At 42.3% G+C, this 18,785-nt stretch overlaps 1 long non-coding RNA gene across 1 annotated transcript; it reads left to right on the top strand.

The window, feature by feature from the left end:
* Positions 1-6,605: 6,605 nt before the first annotated feature.
* On the top strand, positions 6,606-7,714 carry LOC146690176 (uncharacterized). The gene is made up of 2 exons (XR_014915672.1): positions 6,606-6,869; positions 7,457-7,714. It is a non-coding gene; the product is annotated as an uncharacterized LOC146690176 (long non-coding RNA).
* The last annotated feature ends 11,071 nt before the right edge of the window (positions 7,715-18,785 follow it).

Consider the following 18,785-nt stretch of genomic DNA (forward strand, 5'->3'; position numbering starts at 1 on the left):
GAGAAAGCTGTTACAAGTGAGTTTTCTCCACATTGAAATGGGCTCAGGAGAAAGCTACTTATTGGGACAATATTAAATGAGAGTCCCTGTCCTAAAAAGGATTCAGCGATGTAATCCTATCTAAACTTCTTTTTCCTTTTGAAATGACGTCATTTTGCTGAGAGTGGAAACTAAATGCGACGATAGGTTCCACTATCAGCAAAGAAAGAAAGAATGAATGAATGAATGAATGAATGGAAATAGAATAAAAACAAACTGACTGACTGGTAAAAGCTGACAGGACTTGACCACGACTCAAGTTTAACCTCCACCTAGACAGGACAAAAGGGTGGATGATTTTATGTGTTTTTGTTACAGGAGCAGAAAGATGACAGCAACATTCGAGGATGCATGATGATTTAATCTTTTAAATGCCATTTTCTCTGTCTGTGAATTTACTATGTGTGTGTTATTCACTACCTTGTATTGCTTACAGAGGTAATGGTGACAAAGTATGCAATACGCCTGCGCAAGCGCTAACATTTGCATTTTCTTTTCTACAGCATTGCAGTTTTTCATGTGTTTGATCATGTGATTTATAAGAGGATTAGTTAATGTTTTTTTTACTATAGGATTTCTGGGTTTATATGTGTATGACATTCTTTCTACAGCTAGGGATGGCTAACTTTATGGTGTTTTTATGGCACCTCTGGAATGTGGATGGCCGACGCCTGCCCACCAGGATAATCAATGTGTGTTGCTAATGTTTGTTTTTTGAGACTGCATGTACAAGATTCAGCAGAAGCGGCCAAGTGACATGAGACAAACAAATAAGAGATGCGGTGTTATGGAATAGTTAATATGGGCTCATTTGCTGGCCACTCTTGAGCCCATAAATAATATATGAGTGGAGTGACTTTGCTTACGAGAAGTCACTGATTACATTACTGTTGACTGAGTACATGGGATGATCCATGTCTGAGGCAAATTATGGTAATAATTGTAGTTTACTGATTTGAGAAAACCTGCACATGACACTTGTCTTGCTAGTGCTGAATGCTTATTACTTTTATGATATAATTGTTTACAGGTATGACGTTTGATTTCACTTCCAGATTTTGCTTTCCAGGCCATGATGGTGTGTATGCAGGCTCCTGGCAGAGCCAGGTGTTATGCAAAACACACTAACATTTTTATTGCAGGATTATAGGTCCAGGGTGGTGCTGCTCCAGGGGAGGAGATGCCCTGATGTTGCCTGGGATATGATCTAGCTAATCTTTTTCTTTAAGACAGGAATCCAGGTTTGGTGAGTTGACGCATGGGTGTGTCCATGCGTCAAGAGGAGGGGTCCAAGGATTAACATTAAACAATGTTTTTTATTATTGTTGCAGTGATTTGTGTGATTAGCCGTTTTATTTACAAATATTAAACCTATGCAAGTGGTGCACCCATGTTCAGATGAGGCTTTGATGGCCTATAAGTGAAGTTCACTGAACTAAAGAATGTGGTTTGATGATTGTTGACATACTCTCCAAATAGTTTGTCTTCCTAGCAAGGAAATACAGGTGCAGCAGTAATCTCCTGAGAAATCTTCAGAGGCCCAATGAGAAGCGCATAGCTGACAGGACCAGGCAGTGGTTGAGGTCAAAGGTCAAGCTGGTTGGGGCCCATCATGAGATCAGACCTTGGAGCCACAGCAAGGACCATTTTAACTGCCTGCAAAATAGCGAGAGACCCTCCTGGATTTATCAGAGCCACTGCAAGAGGTCGAGGGCCCAGGAAACCCCGGCACCCTCAAGACAGCACAATAGAGAAATCTCACACTTGGTTGTTTCAGTGGTGAGGAGGGAGTGCTGATTGAGCCCCCGTAGGGTAAGCTCGCACTTCAACCTCCAGCCTCTGATCAACTCTAGGGCAACCAAGTGCGAGGCGTGACGGACCTGTGTGCGACCAGGACCCTCTTGGTTACCTTGACTACGACGCTCATCCTTATAGGACCCCAGCTGGTGCCGGAAACAGCTGAACCAGGAGGAAGGCAGAGGAGATGGACACATGACAACTCTCACCTAAGAGAGACAGATCCAGCAGGCCCAAAATCAGGACTATGCATTACGAGAAGGAGTGCCTGAGAGGATCGTCCACAGGATGGGAGCTGAGGCCAGGAGAGAGACTTCAGGAGGATCAGAGATCATCTTCAGCACAGCAGACATCACACAGAGAGCTGTGCTACTGAGCTTCCAGGAGATCAAGAGGAGACTTCCCACAGCAAGATTTTAAATAAAATGAAAGATTCAATATTGACGCTGAGAAAGACAATTAAGGTGTACGACGTGCTCTGCCTTAAATCTTCAGCAGAGTTGGGATATGAAAACTCGAGGGATGAGGGCTCCATCGACAGCGCAGAAGGAGTTCGAGGATGACATCATGATTCTGTGAAAAGCACAGGAACCAGAAGCTATGGTGGTGATGACAGCAATTTCCTATGAACATCATCTAATGCTGTGCCACTGTACTGTGCATACGATGACACTCTGAAGGCTGCTGGGATCATAACAGCAGTAAGATGACGGAACCCAGCACCCTTTCCACAGAGAGCTTTTTCTGCAGAGCGTGGACAATGGCAGAGTCATAAATATCCCCCTCACAAGACGAAGGTCTGAAGTCAGGTGATGGGGGCTGGTAAGAGGCCATAAAACTGGAGTGCTGAGAGGTCTGCAGCTTGGAAATAGCTGAGACCCATGTTGACGAACAACAAAACCAACTGGTATGTTTGAATGTTTATTCTACATACATTTGGACTCTGGTCCTATGGACAGTGATGGAAACAACTGGAAGAGACATTCATGACGCCCTGCAGAGCTTAAACCACTCTGCAGAGAGACATGTGATGTGCACACCCGGAGGAAGCATCACCAAGCTGGGATGTTTTTGAAAATGTTATCTTCTTATTTTCACTATTAAATTAACAATTTCTTTGTTTGCTCATAGGATGCAGTTTGCCATGAGATGAGATCAATGAGGAATGGGATAACTGCTAATACATTTGTTGAACTGTGTACCTTTTCAGTAATTTAGGGTGATTTGACGTATGCTGAGTATAAAAATGTTTGCATTGAAACTGTCAGACATGAGGTATTCATACCTGGGAACTTTTCAAGCATAAAGGTCAAAAAGGGGGGAAATGTTAGATTTGTATTGTTGATTGTCATTTATGCTTAGAAATATTTACTTATATATGCTTAGAGTTTTGTAATTAGTTGTAGATTGGTAGAGGTTTTGATCCTTGATAGTCTGCAAACTTTGTGTGTATTAGACAGCACTTTGGGAGCATGAGAGGTCATACCGTGTCTTATTGTTTTATGGTAGGATTAACGTAGTTGCGTCTGTTCTAGTCTAAGTGCTCTTTGTTTAGATGAACTGCAGGACTTCCTCACCGTGTTATCTAGGATGAACCATCTAGGGGGAGGGGGAGGCTACCCTCTTCCTGACCAAGGATGTTTGACCCTTTGATCAGCAGTCCACACACACACACACACACACACACACACACACACACACACACACACACACACACACACACACACAGGCAAGGTACTCTTTGTGTGTATGTAGACACAAATGTTAATGAACTTATGCATATTCATGTAACCTCAATAAAAGAACAGTGGTACGGGAGAACGGACGAGAGCAACTGGGGTCAAGCGAAGGAACGGTGCCTGTCCGGTTCTCTCCCGTGCACGAGAAACATGAAGAAGCTTGCCTACTTGTGTCTTGCTTTGCAGTGTAATTATATTGCCTTCAACGTTCCAGCGGATGGGTTCAAGCTACAAACCTATCATAGGTGTACAGCGTACACTGTAGTGTGTAGCACACAGGAGTATTGGCTTATTACGTACACGTTGGTAAGCTGTCTTGTTGCAACTGACGAACTGAAACAAACAAGCGTGCTGAGTGTGCAACAGCGCAACAAACATTACCTGTCCTTTTATTAACTGCACAGGTAGTGCTGGTCATAGCTGCTGGCTACCTGTGTAAGGCTGTCATGGGTCTGTAGCTCTGTCACCGTTTTAGGGAACATATTTAGTTTTAAAGTAAGTTACCGGGCTTTTCCTGCCTTTCTGGAGGGATTATATTTCACTAAAAAACGATCTAATATGCATGTCCACATAATTATGCATTATTAATTATTAATTAATGCATTATTAACAGCCATAATGCTCGGGTCTTATTTTCTACAGTTGACAGGCTAACAAACCCTCCTGTGTCAGTGGCAGCTGAACTTCATTCGACCATGGCCTGCAATGACTTTGCCAAATTCTTCACTGAAAAAATCCAAAAAATTAGACAAGCAATTGGTACATCAACAGCAGATCCAGGATATGTACTGTGTCCACCAAAAAACTGTTTAAACACCATGAAACAGTTTCAACCTATTAACAGCAAAGACCTGGAGGACATCTTAGGTCAACTGAACTCCTCCTCCTGCTGTTTAGATGTCCTGCCAACAAGTTTTTTCAAAAAGGTCTCAAAGACTTTAGAGTCAGACCTGTTACAGATCGTCAACTTTTCTTTATTATCAGGTGTGTTTCCAGAATCACTAAAAACTGCTGTAATCAAACCTATACTGAAAAAGGACAATCTTGACAAGACACAAATGAACAACTACAGGCCGATCTCAAATCTCCCGTTTTTAAGTAAGATCATTGAAAAAGCAGTTTCTCAACAGCTCAGTTACTTCTTAAAACAGAATAATTGCTACGATGCCTTCCAGTCAGGTTTTAGACAGAACCACAGCACTGAAACCGCTCTGACCAAAGTGTTTAATGACATATGTCTGAATACAGACAGTGGAAAAATGTCAGTCCTAGTTTTACTGGATCTCAGTGCAGCATTTGATACAGTTGACCACAACATATTACTCAAACGACTGGAGAACTGGACAGGTCTTTCAGGAACTGTACTAAACTGGTTCAAAACATACGTAGAAAACAGGAAATACTTTGTATCAATAGGTAACTTCACATCTGAGCAGACAAGTATCACATGTGGAGTTCCCCAAGGTTCCATCTTGGGACCCCTTCTGTTTAACATCTACATGCTCCCACTGGCACAGATTATAAACAACAACAAAATAAACTATCACAGCTATGCAGATGACACACAAATATATATCACAATGTCACCAGGAGACCGAGGCCCTGTACAGGCTCTTGGTAAATGCATTGAGGAAATCAATGACTGGTTGTGCCACAATTTTCTCCAGCTAAACAAAAACAAAACTGAGGTAATAGTCTTTGGCGCCAAAGAAAAACGATTACAGGTCACCAGAGAACTTCAATCTATACATCTAAAAACCACAAACCAGGCGAGAAATTTGGGTGTAGTGATGGATGCAGACCTAAACTTAGAAAAACACATTAAGACAATAACAAAGTCAGCTTACTATCACCTCAAGAATATATCAAGGATAAAAGATCTGATGTCTCAACAGGACCTGGAAAAACTAGTCCATGCATTCATCTTTAGTAGGCTTGATTACTGTAACAGCATCTTTACAGGTCTACCTAAAAAATCAGTCAGACAACTACAGCTCATTCAGAACTCTGCTGCTCGAGTCCTCACTAAGACCAAAAAAGTGGACCACATCAGTCCAGCTCTGAGGTCCTTACACTGGCTGCCTGTCCGTCAGAGGATAGACTTTAAAGTTCTGATGCTGGCCTATAAAGCTCTGAATGGTTTAGGACCAAAATACATCAATGACCTCCTGACCCAGTATGAACCTTCCAGATCCCTCAGGTCATCTGGATCCGGTCTTTTATCAGTTCCCAGAGTCAGAACCAGACACGGAGAAGCTGCATTCAGCTTTTATGCTCCTTATATCTGGAACAAACTCCCAGAAAGCCTCAGATCAGCTGAAACACTCAGTTTATTTAAATCCAGGTTGAAGACTCACCTGTTCTCAGCTGCATTTGAATAAAGCACCAAATCCACACTTTTAAGCTTAAATTTCAAAACTTACATTTAACTACTGATTTTATCTACTGTTCTGATTTTATCTGTTTTGATTTTATATACTGTTTTGTTTGTTTGTTTGTTTGTTTGTTTGTTTGTTTGTTAATTAGTTAGTTAGTTTATTTGCTTGTTTTAATCAATTTTAAATCATGCTTTTTATTTGTTCTTGTTTCTAATGTCTCTGTAAAGCACTTTGAATCACCTTGTTGTTGAATTGTGCTATACAAATAAACTTGCCTTGCCTTGCCTTGCCTATTATAATATTTTAAAAAACACACATTAAGAAGCAGATTATATTAGATTTATATTTTAAATAAGACAAAATTTGGATTTTACAGCAGAAAAAATTATTGTATCTCTACAGTTTAAACATGTAATAAGCTTTGCCCCTGCACAGAGTGGATAGTGAAACAAGTGGACTCATCATAAATACATTATTTCATATTTATTACTTCCCCCTCCTCATTGCTTTATTATTGTAGCTCTAGTAATAAATATGTAAGGATTCTGGATCAGCACCATGATGCCCATAGTACACAGCAAATTCAAAAGTGTTAAATGTTTTGGTGTTAATAGTCTTCTTGCAAAAGTAGAGTTAATTTTACTCTAAGTAGAGTCACATTCTTTTAATGTCACTCTGAGGTGTAAAATGATAGTAGTTAAAATCGAGTGTTAAAAATGAGTGTTTCTATGTCAAATCTGGAGGTGTTACAATGGAAACATTAACTCTTGACCTCTTAACTCTGAACTCCTACAGGGGCTATGACACCAACAGAGTAAATTCACAGACTCCGCCCCCAGCACGGCTCCAATCGAAGCTGAAGTGAAGCCGTTTCAGAACATTTTGCTCTACATATTTGAGTTGTTTGCCATGCTTGGTAAGTCATTTTTTCAAAGATTGTTTCAATTATTATCATGAGCTTTTACTTCTGTGGCTCTTTGGAGTTGAGACAAAGCTGTGTGAAAGGCATTAGCCATGTTGCTCGGTGATAGCATAACATTCTGTTTTAGCTAGCTGAAAGGTATTGTTTGCGGGCAAATACCACAGCCTTGAAAAAAGCTTGCATGTGAATTTTCAGTCAAACTTTTGGTCAAATACACCTAAAACAATGTCTAGAATGTGAAATGTTGGTATAATGGTGCTACTTGAAGCCTGAAAACGATCGCCCATAAAAAAAAACCCGAGCAAACAGCAGTAGCAGACGTCCTGACTGGATTCTACGTTAGCATAGATCCCTCCAGAGTTTTGTGCACACGGTTTAGGTAAAAATGAAAAAGGTTGAGGTTTTACATTTAGTTCAGTATTACCTGTTGCCTGTGTCCTTGTCTTTTGGGAAAATACTTTACACAAGTAATGGCTCAAAGAGGATTCCTTTTTTTTTTTTTTTTACTGTGCTGCAATTGTTTACTGGATTATTTGTGCCATTATTTAGTGTCAACTAATTTTTATTCAATCACCACACAGGATATGCTTGTGAAGATGGAATATGGGGGAGAGCAGAAGTGCGTTGAAGTTCCACAAAGGGATGAATGAAGGACATGCATATTGTATTGAAGAAATAAGTGTTGAGAATGCTGTTATTTGCATTTACCAGCTCACCTATGTCAGACCTTTTGATAAACACAATTCTAATGAAAGTGAGAACATGTACACTGTTACATCTTTCAGAAAATGTTTTGAAATTGTGGTGCACAGTTCAGAATAAATGTTTTTCAAAAACCATTGCGTCTTTTTAGTAAATGTTTATTTCCAAAAGAAATTTCTAGAAGTTCAGAACAGTAAAATTCCCGCTTTTTAGAATGAATTAGAAGATAACTCTTACGTAGTTAAACTAAAATACTCTTTGAGAGTTAATATATAAACTCTTAACACCAAGTGTTAAATTATCAACTCCAGACAGATTTGGTTTAACACTAAATCAGAGTTAACATACCAACTCTCCAAAAAGAGTTAAATTAACACTCTCTGGTGTGGACCCATATAGACACTTTAATAGTGTTGAAATCAAATCCGACAGTGTTAATTTGGACATGCTGGATTTGCTGTGTATATACAGTATTCTGAAGAAGGTCTAAAATGTCACTGTGTGTGCGTGCATGTGTGTGTTTTATTTAGATGGATTTTTAAAAAAAATATTACTCATGATATAACATTTTCCAGACATGCCTGGTAAGTACATGAGGAGGAAACAGTAGGAGCTGTGTGAGGCTACTAAAGGCAGTGCTATAACATTCTTCTGTCATCATTTAGATTAAGTGCAAGAGTTGTTAGGTGTGGATAATTAAATTATAGTTTATTGCAATAGCAAGTTATGCCTTGTTCTCAGATGGACAGCAAGTGGAGAGTGATATATGAAATGATGGGATGGAAGGAAGAAGAGAAGCAAAGAGTGATTCACAGGCAGAGCCTCAATTATTTCTCACAGTTTTTTGTGTCCTTATGGTTCCAAGCGCTGTCACCAGTCTTTGCATTTTGTTATCATCTCATGACACTTGTTTAATCAGCTACCATCTCTCCTATGGACTTTTTAATGTCTACAGTCTCAGATCAACACAGCCCTGCCCTCCAGCACTATCAGCAGCAGGAGCAGCAGAAACCCCTCAACAGCAACATTGTACTGTGGCTGTAGCTCAGGTGGCAGAGCAGGTCAGCCACTAATCAGAAGGTCGGTGGTTCGATCCCAGGCTGCCTCCTGGCTGCATGCCAAATATCCTTGGGCAAGATATTAACCCCATGTTTGCCTGCTGGCGGTGGTCAGAGGGCCCGGTGGCGCCAGTGTCCGGCAGCCTCGCCTCTGTCAGTGCGCCCCAGGGTGGCTGTGACTACAATGTAGCTTGCTATCGCCTGTGTGTGAATGGGTGAATGACTGAATTCAATTCAATTCAATTTTATTTATATAGCGCCAAATCACAACAAAAGTCGCCTCAAGGCGCTTCATAGATACAGAGAAAAACCCAACAATCATATGACCCCCTATGAGCAAGCACTTTGGCGACAGTGGGAAGGAAAAACTCCCTTTTAACAGGAAGAAACCTCCGGCAGAACCAGGCTCAGGGAGGGGCGGCCATCTGCTGCGACCGGTTGGGGTGAGAGAAGGAAGACAGGATAAAGACATGCTGTGGAAGAGAGAATGTAGTGTAAAGCGCTTAGGGGTCCTTAAGGACTAGAAAAGCGCTATACAAATGCAGGCCATTTACCATGTACCCATCAGGTAAAACATTGGCGACGTTTGCTTTGCCTTGTTGCCCATATTAGATTCTTGATGAATGTGTGTTGTTGTTATTCAGCCTGGTTCAATGTGCCCCTTTTTAACTTTGAGCACCCGCCCCTTTAAACCTCTCTGCACGGCCCTGCTTATAATTTAATCACACATTTGTTTTATGTTTTACAGCACAACGTTATTTATCATAGAATAGAGCTTTGAAAAGAGAATACCACACATTTCACAACCGGAAAGTATCACAGTGGTGCTTAGAGTAGACTGGTACATTGGCTCCATTAGGCCAAAGCAACTCTATAAATCAGTTGTTAGGAAAAGCTCTTTTTCCCTCTTCTCGAACTCTACAGGAAAAGAGATGGCTGCCATGGTGATGTCAGACGCAACATCTCCTTATAGGGAGATGTCCGAAAGGTGCAGAAGATGAAACGTGAGCCGGACATGGGTTCTAAAGTCTTTCCTCCAACTGTTGGCCAATCATGTTAACATTCTTCTCAGCCAGAGAGATGGAGGTCCGTGGCACTATGTAAAACAAATCTGGAATTCTAACCATTGAAAACCGTTGTGAAAATTTGAGCATATTTGTCTTCTCTCATAAAAACCCAAAGGTCTTGAACACTCATCTTTCCATTGTTTGCAGTACAAAATGACACATATCTTTTAACAGGTGTTAGAAGTTATGATCACATCACTCCAGTTTTAGCAAATGTATACTGGCCTTCCGTTTTTGTATTGCTTTTAAGATTTTTTGACTTACTTTCAAAATTTTAAATGGCATGCGGCCAGCTATTTAAGCAAATTCCTCAAAATATACAGTATAACCCCAAAAAACCACTGAGATTGTCTAACCAGATGCTCTTAGTACAGCCAAGATCTAGATTACAGCATAGAGCATAATTTGAGTTCAGTTTGAGACAGAGTATTGTATTTGCTTCATCTCATGTCTTATTTTACTGTTACTATTTTCTATTGTTTTCTCTTGTTCATTAACTAACTTGTAAAGCATTTTGGTCAACTTTGTTGCTTTTAAATGTGATATAGAAATACAATTGACATTGACATACACACAAGCGGTAAAGACGAAACGAGCCACAGGTGGGAACACAGCTGACACTAATTCAGGCTAGAGAGACAAAAAGGAAGCAGAACTGAACATGATACACTGGAAGCAGGAGTCACCAAATTAAAACAAGAAGTAACCTACACTGTGACTCAAACATGTCAACTTGACACAGGAACCAGAGAGAAACAAGACAATGTTTAGTTTGTCTTGAAAACAAGACAAACTAAACATGTGACATGCAGTGGTGTGTCTAGAAAATCTTTGTTGGGGGGGCAGGTAGGGGCACAGATTTGGAGAAGGGTGGCAGATGTAATTGGCAGATAATGTTAAAAAAAATTCTACCAACCATTAACCATAATTCAATAACCCTATAAACCTAATAACCGAATGCGCTTTTAACTCTTATTAGAATGAGATTTTAACCACTACAGTGCAAAGTTTTTAGATACTGCGTTGATAAAGTACAAGAGATACAATCAGTGCTTTGTCAGTGTTTATTCAGCATTCAAGGACAGCAATATTTGCTTAGTGTCACGGTCGGACGGTCCTTTCCGGATGACCTTGCTTGTGTTTATGTTTTCTGTGTGTGTTTGCTTCTCCCTCTCTCTCTCCCCGGTCCTCGGGGCTGTTGACGGAAGTGCGCGCCGTGGGAGAGGCGTGTCCGGGCGACTGTCGTCATCGGGAGTCCCTATTCGCTGTTGTCGGCCCACCTGCAGCTGATTACCTGACCAGCTGTTGGTAATCATCCCTCCCGGCTAGAAAGAGGTATTTAACCTGGACAGTCAACGTGGGATTATTACTCCGAACTGGTACAGTCTGTGCGAGCAGTGTGAGCTTGGTATTTGGCTAGCGTGTGGCTAATAGTGGATTTTTCCTTCTTCCTCCAGGAGAGGTGTTGTGGAAGTTTTCCATTTAAATAAAGCCTGCAGACGAGCGGTGAGCGAGGGTAGCTAACATTCTTTAATCAAAACACACAAAGAACAGACAACCAAGCTTGTGGAGAGCCCACATGACCGCGGGGCAGACGGTCAGCAGAGTCTCACTGAGTCTAACATGGCTCTCAGTTAAATACCTTCTTCAGGAACAAAAGGCAGTACACAGCTGTTTCACACCTTAAGGTTCACACTCCCTTGCTACCTCCCAGAGTCATCGAAGAGACAAAAGATTCTTCCTGTGGAGTTGTCTGCTTCCCCCAACTTCCTTACTAGACCCCCACCATTTGTCTTAATGTATGAGTGTGAGACTTGTTAAAATCCAGTGGCACCAAGGCATTATACAATAAAATAATGTGATTAATACATAAGTAAAAGAAATTCCTATACAGAGGCGAGCAGAGAAGCGAGTTGGGGAGCACACACACTAGGGAGTTACAAAACAGAACGCACTGGGAGCAAGGGACGAGCACGATTGGAAAATTGCACTTTTGAGTGAATTGTTGGACTTGCCTGTCTATTTCACTGTAAATAAACACACTGTGTTTCTGTGAAGAAGAACCGCGCCTGGGTCCCTCTTTTCCGTGACAGAATAATCCCACCACCATGGACTCAGCGGAGTCTGCTTCACGCCAGCTGTCTCTCCAAGTGGAGGTGTTGGAGAGACATGAAGAAATGCTGAAGCACGTCTCAAAGGAACAACACGCGCTTCTGCAAGCCATAACTGAGCTTAAAGGTATGTTGATTTCCTCACCTAATACGGCTCCAGCGCAGCCCGCCTCTTCGCTAGAAACTGCGACAGCCTGTCCGCTTCCTCCTTCACCTCCACCGCGGCAGCGAGAGTACTCACTCCCCGCGCCTGAAAAATTCGACGGCGAGTTGGGGAAGAGCCGGGGTTTTCTGACACAATGCTCTCTGGTTTTTAGACAACAACCTAGTGCCTTTGTCTCTGATTCTACTAAAATCGCTTATTTGGTGCAACTTATGACTGGGCGGGTGCTTCAATGGGCACAGGCAGTATTTAGTACCCAGCCCTCTGTTTCATATGATGTTTTTCTTAGAAAGATTCGCTGTGTATTTGATAAAGGTGCTAGCTCGGACGCCGCCGGTCATCGCATGTTTTCTCTGAAGCAAGGTAGGAGTGTTGCTGACTTTTCCGTGGAGTTCTGGATCCTGGCGGAGGAGGAGAGGGGAGGAGAAAGCACTGTGTGGAGCCTTCCTCAACAGCCTTAACGAAAATATTAAGCGTGAGAGCCGGGGATGGTCGGCGGCCTGCTGGGTGCACGGGTACATCTAGGGACCTTACTACTCTGATGTGGAGAGGTGAGGTGAGGAGGAGCAACATGGGGATGAAGAGCAACCCATGCAGCTCGGCCGAGCCAAGCTTTCCTCCTCTAAACTGGGGCGCAAACAACGGAACGGTGAGTGCTTTCTTTGTGGAAAGAGAGGACATTTTGTTGACTCCTGCCCAGACCGAGTAAAAGAGTCGGCCCGACAGTAATTGTGGGGATACTGGCGGGTGCCACAACCAAAGTGTTCCCTCACCTTAGCTGCTCTGTTAAATTAATGTCTCACTCCCTCACTCACTCCTGCTGCGCACTCATTGACTCTGGCTCTGAACAAAATTTCCTAGACAAAGAGTTAGTCAAAAACTTAGGCCTGCCCCTACTTCCCCTTCCAGAGGTCCTGAAGGTCTCAGCCTTAAATGGCGGCCATCTAGCCTCCGTCACACATCGCACGCAGGAGGTTACACTCATTATTTCGGGAAATCACTCTGAGAAAATCAGTTTATTGGTATTCAAAGCCCCCACACACCACTGGTCCTGGGATTTCCTTGGCTCTAATGTCACAACCCCCAAATTGACTGGGCCAAAGGGTGTGTAACTGGCTGGAGCACGTGGTGTCATGAACAGTGTTTACTTGCCGCTGTCCCAGATAATCCCGGGACCACCTCTGCAAAAAGTTCCTCACCCCCCGACCTTACCTTGGTGCCTTCGGATTGACGGATCAACAGCAAGCTACATCCCTGTGCGTTCTTCTCCCGCAGGTTGTCTCAGGCCGAGAGAAATTATGATGTGGGCAACCGGGAATTGCTCGCCATCAAGTTGGCGCTCAAGGAATGGTGACATTGGCTGGAGGGCACTGAGCAGCCTTTCGTGGTGTGGACGGACCATAAAAATCTGGCGTATCTCCAGGCAGCCAAGCGCCTCAATGCCCGACAAGCCAGGTGGGCCTTATTTTTTACTCGTTTTCACTTCTCCATTACTTACAGGCCTGCTTCTAGGAATACTAAGCCCGACGCGCTGTCACGCCAGTTTGCACCCGAGACCGATGAGGACGAAAAGGAGAAACCAGTCCTGCCCCCCACCTGCATTGTGGGCGCGCTAACATGGGAGATTGAAAGGGTGGTCAGGGACGCCCAGCGACAGGAACCCGACCCTGGCACAGGCCCAAAGGGGAAGCTGTATGTTCCGACCACGGCTCATAGTCAGGTCATTCACTGGGCAAATACTGCCAAGTTTTCGTGCCATCCAGGTAAAAATCGCGCTGTCTCCTTTCTACAACGTTTGTTTTGGTGGCCCTCTCTTATTCTCGATGTCCAGAACTATGTTGCGGCATGCCCGGTGTGCGCACGGAACAAAACCTCCAACTCACCTGCTTCTGGTCTCCTGCAACCGTTACCCACTCCAAAACGCCCGTGGTTGGACATCGCCCTGGACTTCGTCACCGGCCTGTCTCCCTCTTCAGGTAACACCTCCATTCTAACCATTGTTGACCGTTTTTCCAAGGCCGCCCACTTCATCGCTCTGCCCAAGCTCCCCTCTGCCCTGGAGATGGCCCAGTTACTGACGCAGCACGTGTTTCGGCTCCACGGCATCCCCGAGGACATCGTTTTCGACCGAGGCCCTCACTTTACCTCGCGGGTTTGGAAAGAGTTCTGCGCCGAATTGGGAGCTCAGGTCAGTTTGTCCTCCGGGTTCCACCCCCAAATTAATGGTCAGACTGAAAGGGCCAATCAACAGCTGGAGGCCATGTTGCGATGCGTCACGTCATCGAACTAAGCGACCTGGAGCGACCAGTTGGCCTGGGTGGAGTACGCGCACAACGCGAGCACTTCGTCAGGAACTGGACTCTCGCCCTTTGAGGCGTCGCTGGGGTATCAACCCCACCCTCTCTCCATCTCTGAGGGAGAGCTGGCAGTTCCCTCTGTCCAGCACCACCTTAGGCGCTGTCGTCGGGTCTGGCGGGCCGCCCGAGCAGCACTCCTGAGAACGGCCGAGCAGAACAAGGCATTGGCGGATCGCCGTTGCACTGCTGCTCCGGATTATCAGGTCAGCCAGCGGGTGTGGCTCTCCAGCAAGCACATCCCCCTTCGGACTGAGTCTAAGAAACTGGCCCCTCGATCTCTTGGCCCCTCCGCCATCCAGAAGGTCCTGAACCCAGTGACAGTCCGGCTGGCCCTTCCGCCTACTATGAAGGTACATAACGTCTTCCATGTTTCTCAGATTAGGCCCGTCCAGACCAGCCCTTTGCTGAAGCACCCCCAAAAAGGATTTGATGATTTGATTTAAAGTATATTAAAAGCATATAAATTAAAAAACTTCCACAAATAAATGGTATAGATTTTAAATGCTAATATTTGCATATACAGTCGTTCTATTAAATTTTATTTACATAGCACCAATATAGCCACCATAATGTGCTTTATATTGTAAGGTAAAGACCCTACAACACCAGAAAGAAACCCCAACAATTACACAAACCCCTATGAGCACGCACTTGGCAACTGTGGAAAAACTCACTTTTAACAGGAACCAGGCTCAGAGAGGAGGAGCCATCTGTGAACAACTGGAGATTTTAGCAGCTATTTTATAAACAGCGCAATTAAAGTCTTTTTGAGTTTGATTAAATACAGCAATGGTGTATAGACTCACAGAGTGAAAAGACGTGAGAGAAACATCAATCGGAAATCATCAATCTGTTTCTAATGATAGAGTTAGTGCAAATGTTAGTGGGGAAGCAGAGAGAAGCACAACATAAAAGTAATTTGAACCTCTACTTTAGTGAACTACTTGAGTAAACATACCACGTTACTTTCCTACTACTTACCCAGGTGTGTTGATCACTGTAAAATTAAGAGTACTAATTAATAGGGGCAGACAGTTGATGCAGGTGCTACTTTGGGGCAAAAACTTTATTATTGCATGTTTTTCTTCTTTATTCTGCTTGAAGAATGTGACAAATCCATAAGCTGAACAGTAATGTGTTTATTTAGACATATTGCTTAGTGAAAGTCTGCTAAATTTTCACCATGCCTTGACTGTACAGCACAGCAGCTTATTTAGAAACATGTGGGCCAAATGTCAGAGATTTTCAAAAATGAGTTACCTTTTGAAATCCTTTAAATAGATGACCTAAGAAATGAACTCTCTGTCATGCCAGTTCCAGCAGTATTGGGATCTATGGCAGTGAAGCATATTTTCAGTGGCCGTATTCTGCAGCATATCTGTCATACTGAAAGTGAGGACATATTTCAGTAACTCCTTGATGTTTTCATCCTAACCTTATTTCATTTGGCCACTTGGGGGTGCAAAAAAAGACTGCTTTTATTTCCAGTCATCAAGTTGCTTCAAGTACCACTACTGCTACTTATTTCATATTGTGTAAATTTACTATACAGTATATGTACATCTATATATGTTAACATAGGCATTGATTATTAATGGATGGCTCATATGAGTGACTGACAGACATGAAAAATGTAAACCTAAGCTACGGGATGGTGTAAAATATTCAGTTTGTTTTTTATGCTATAATGTGTCTTTCCACAACTTTGTTCACACTATATCAGAGGCATTTCTCATAGTCTAGGCTCCCCAGTGATAGGCTAGACTATCTGAGTTACAGTATCACAACATACAACTGCAAACATTACTATAAAGGTGAATCGATTTCTCTTTTTCAAACAGTTTTAACAGAAACATAACACAAGCAGTAGCGGTTTTTGATACGGGCATCACGTGTATCGGCAAAAAAAAAAAAAAAAAATTGCTCGGACCCATGCTGCCCCGATGTCATGCCAGCGCATATTGGGAATGGTATAGGCCAGGGGAAATTCTAGGATCAGAGCTTTGGAGAGCCCACCCAGAGAGCTGCCCATCCAGGCAAGGTAAACTTTACTCGTCACGATGAGACTTCTTCCCTGTCTCTGTCAGTCCCTGCATCCTTAAATGTCTCCAGTTGTCCCGAGTTCCCTCTGATTATCTCCTTGGTGCATTTAAACCCCTGTTCCTCCCTGTCCTCATCATCTGTTGTCTTCATCTCCATTATCAGTCATCATAATTTTACCCTCTGTGCAAGTCTGCAAATTTCTTTATTAAATCACAAGATTCTTAAATTCATCAAGTCTCTCTGTGCCTGGGTCCTCTTCACAAATGACGTGCCATCACTGTTTTGTACATTTTAACACAATTTAATCCCCACATTTGTGAAAGAAAGGCAAAACACTTTTTTGAAAAGTCTGTATCAGATTTGATGGTTTTGTTAAAGGTTATTTAAATGCTGCTAAAGACTACTATTGCCAAAGAAGAATGGATTGGAATTTAAAAAAAAAAATACATATCCTAACCTTAATTACTGCGGGAGAATAATGAATGATGCTCATAGAGAGGAAAAAGTAAACTGAGTGCAGTTTTTGGACAGAGATTCACTTAAAGTGTATGTATAATATAATACAGATACATAAAAAATACACTCCAAAAACAGAAGAGTCCTTGAAATGTACAAAATATTATTAAAAGATTAGACAAATGGAGACACCTTGGCTTATGGTACAATGTATAATAATGTTAAGAAATATACTCTAAAAGGTTAGCTAGATCATGTCCCAGGCAACATCAGGGCATCTCCTCCTCTGGAGCAGCACCACCCTGGACCTATAATCCTACAATAAAAGATGTTAGTGTGTTTTGCATATTAAGTTTGCTTAAAAACTGGCTCTGCCAGGAGCCTGCATACACACCATCATGCCCTGGAAAGCAAGATCTGGAAGTGAAATCAAACTTCACACCTATAAACAATTGTATCATAAGAGTAATAAGTATTCAGCACTAGCAAGATAAGTGTCATATGCAGGTTTTCTCAAATCAGTAAACTACAATTATTTCCATAATTTGCCTCAGACATGGATCATCCCATGTACTCAGTCAACATTAATCTTCTACATGCATTCTTAGAAAAACAAACATTAGCAACACACATTGACTGTGGTCAGACGCAGGTCGACAGGTTCCAGAGGTACCATAAAAAGACCATAAAGTTAGCCATCCATAGCTGTGGAAAGAGTGTTATTCACATCATCAAAGTAACCTTCACATTTTCCCAACAGCACAGTGTAACAGCATCACCAACTCATAACCTGTAGACACAGTTTTCTTCACACATAAACCCAGAAATCCTGTAGTAGAGAAACATTAACTAGTCCTCTTATAAATCACATGATCAAACACATGAAGAACTGTAATGCTGTAGAAAAGAAAATGCAAATGTTAGCGCTGCGCAGGCGTATGCATACTTTGTCACAGTTACCTTGACTCAAGGTAGTGTTAGATTATAATATTATTTTATGCCATGTTATACCCCTAATTAAAGATTGTGAATTATTATGTAGTTTTAGTTTGCATTATTCTCCTGAATTAGAAGAAGCTGATAACTATTGCATTAGTTAAACTGATTTGCATTACATTAAACTGCTGACTTGTTGTGAATGAATGATATTGTTTTATGATGCATTATACTGCTGAGTTATAAGAAATCTAATTTGTCTGAGTAGAAGAGAACAGAGTGTGCTGGAGTTTTCTGCCCCATTTCAGCAGGAGCAGATAAACAGGGAGCCAAGGTCGTAGCTTAGGCGCTGTGTGAGAGAAAGCATGTGAATGTTTAGGCTTTGTATGATAAGGTGGAGGCACCAGAGGCTATAAAAGTTTGAGCAATGCTCCACCATTTTGAGATTTTGAGGCTGTCTGCATCAGTGTCCATCTCCCACGTGTGTGATCATTAAATCATCGTTTGACTCAACCCGACCGGACCAGTGTTGTTATTGTGGTTTTTCTCTTGTCTCCATCCCCAATATTTTGAACCTTAACATTTTGGGGGCTCGTCCTGTGGTATTGGGGTGGAATTTAAAAGTTTGGACGGTCCGAGGTTGTCGAACGGACAGGCACGAGCCAGTGGTCTGATTTGAGTGGACAAAAGCCGGCTTATCTAAAGGTAAGGCACTACCTGTTGAATTATTTCCAAAATGTGCCAAATTGGATATGACTAAATTAAAGTCTACTCACTGAAATTACTGGTAGAGTGTCTGTTTTGATTTTGATGAGAATCACCGTGTGTTATACAGTTAAAGTTGCTTAAGAGTATTTAATGAAGTTGAAGAAATATGAAACTGTTCCCAGAAGTAACAGAGAATGTTGGGTTTGAGTCCCTGGATATTGAGCTGAAGGCTCAGGTAGTTTGGTAGGGAAATTAGGACAGAAACTGTTCCCAGAAGTAACAGAGACTGGTTAATAGTTTTACAAATTA

This window comes from Copadichromis virginalis, linkage group LG16, assembly GCF_057382275.1.
Source record: "Copadichromis virginalis isolate Kocher_CV1m ecotype Utaka linkage group LG16, C_Virginalis_male_GT1.1, whole genome shotgun sequence".
NCBI lineage: Eukaryota > Metazoa > Chordata > Actinopteri > Cichliformes > Cichlidae > Copadichromis > Copadichromis virginalis.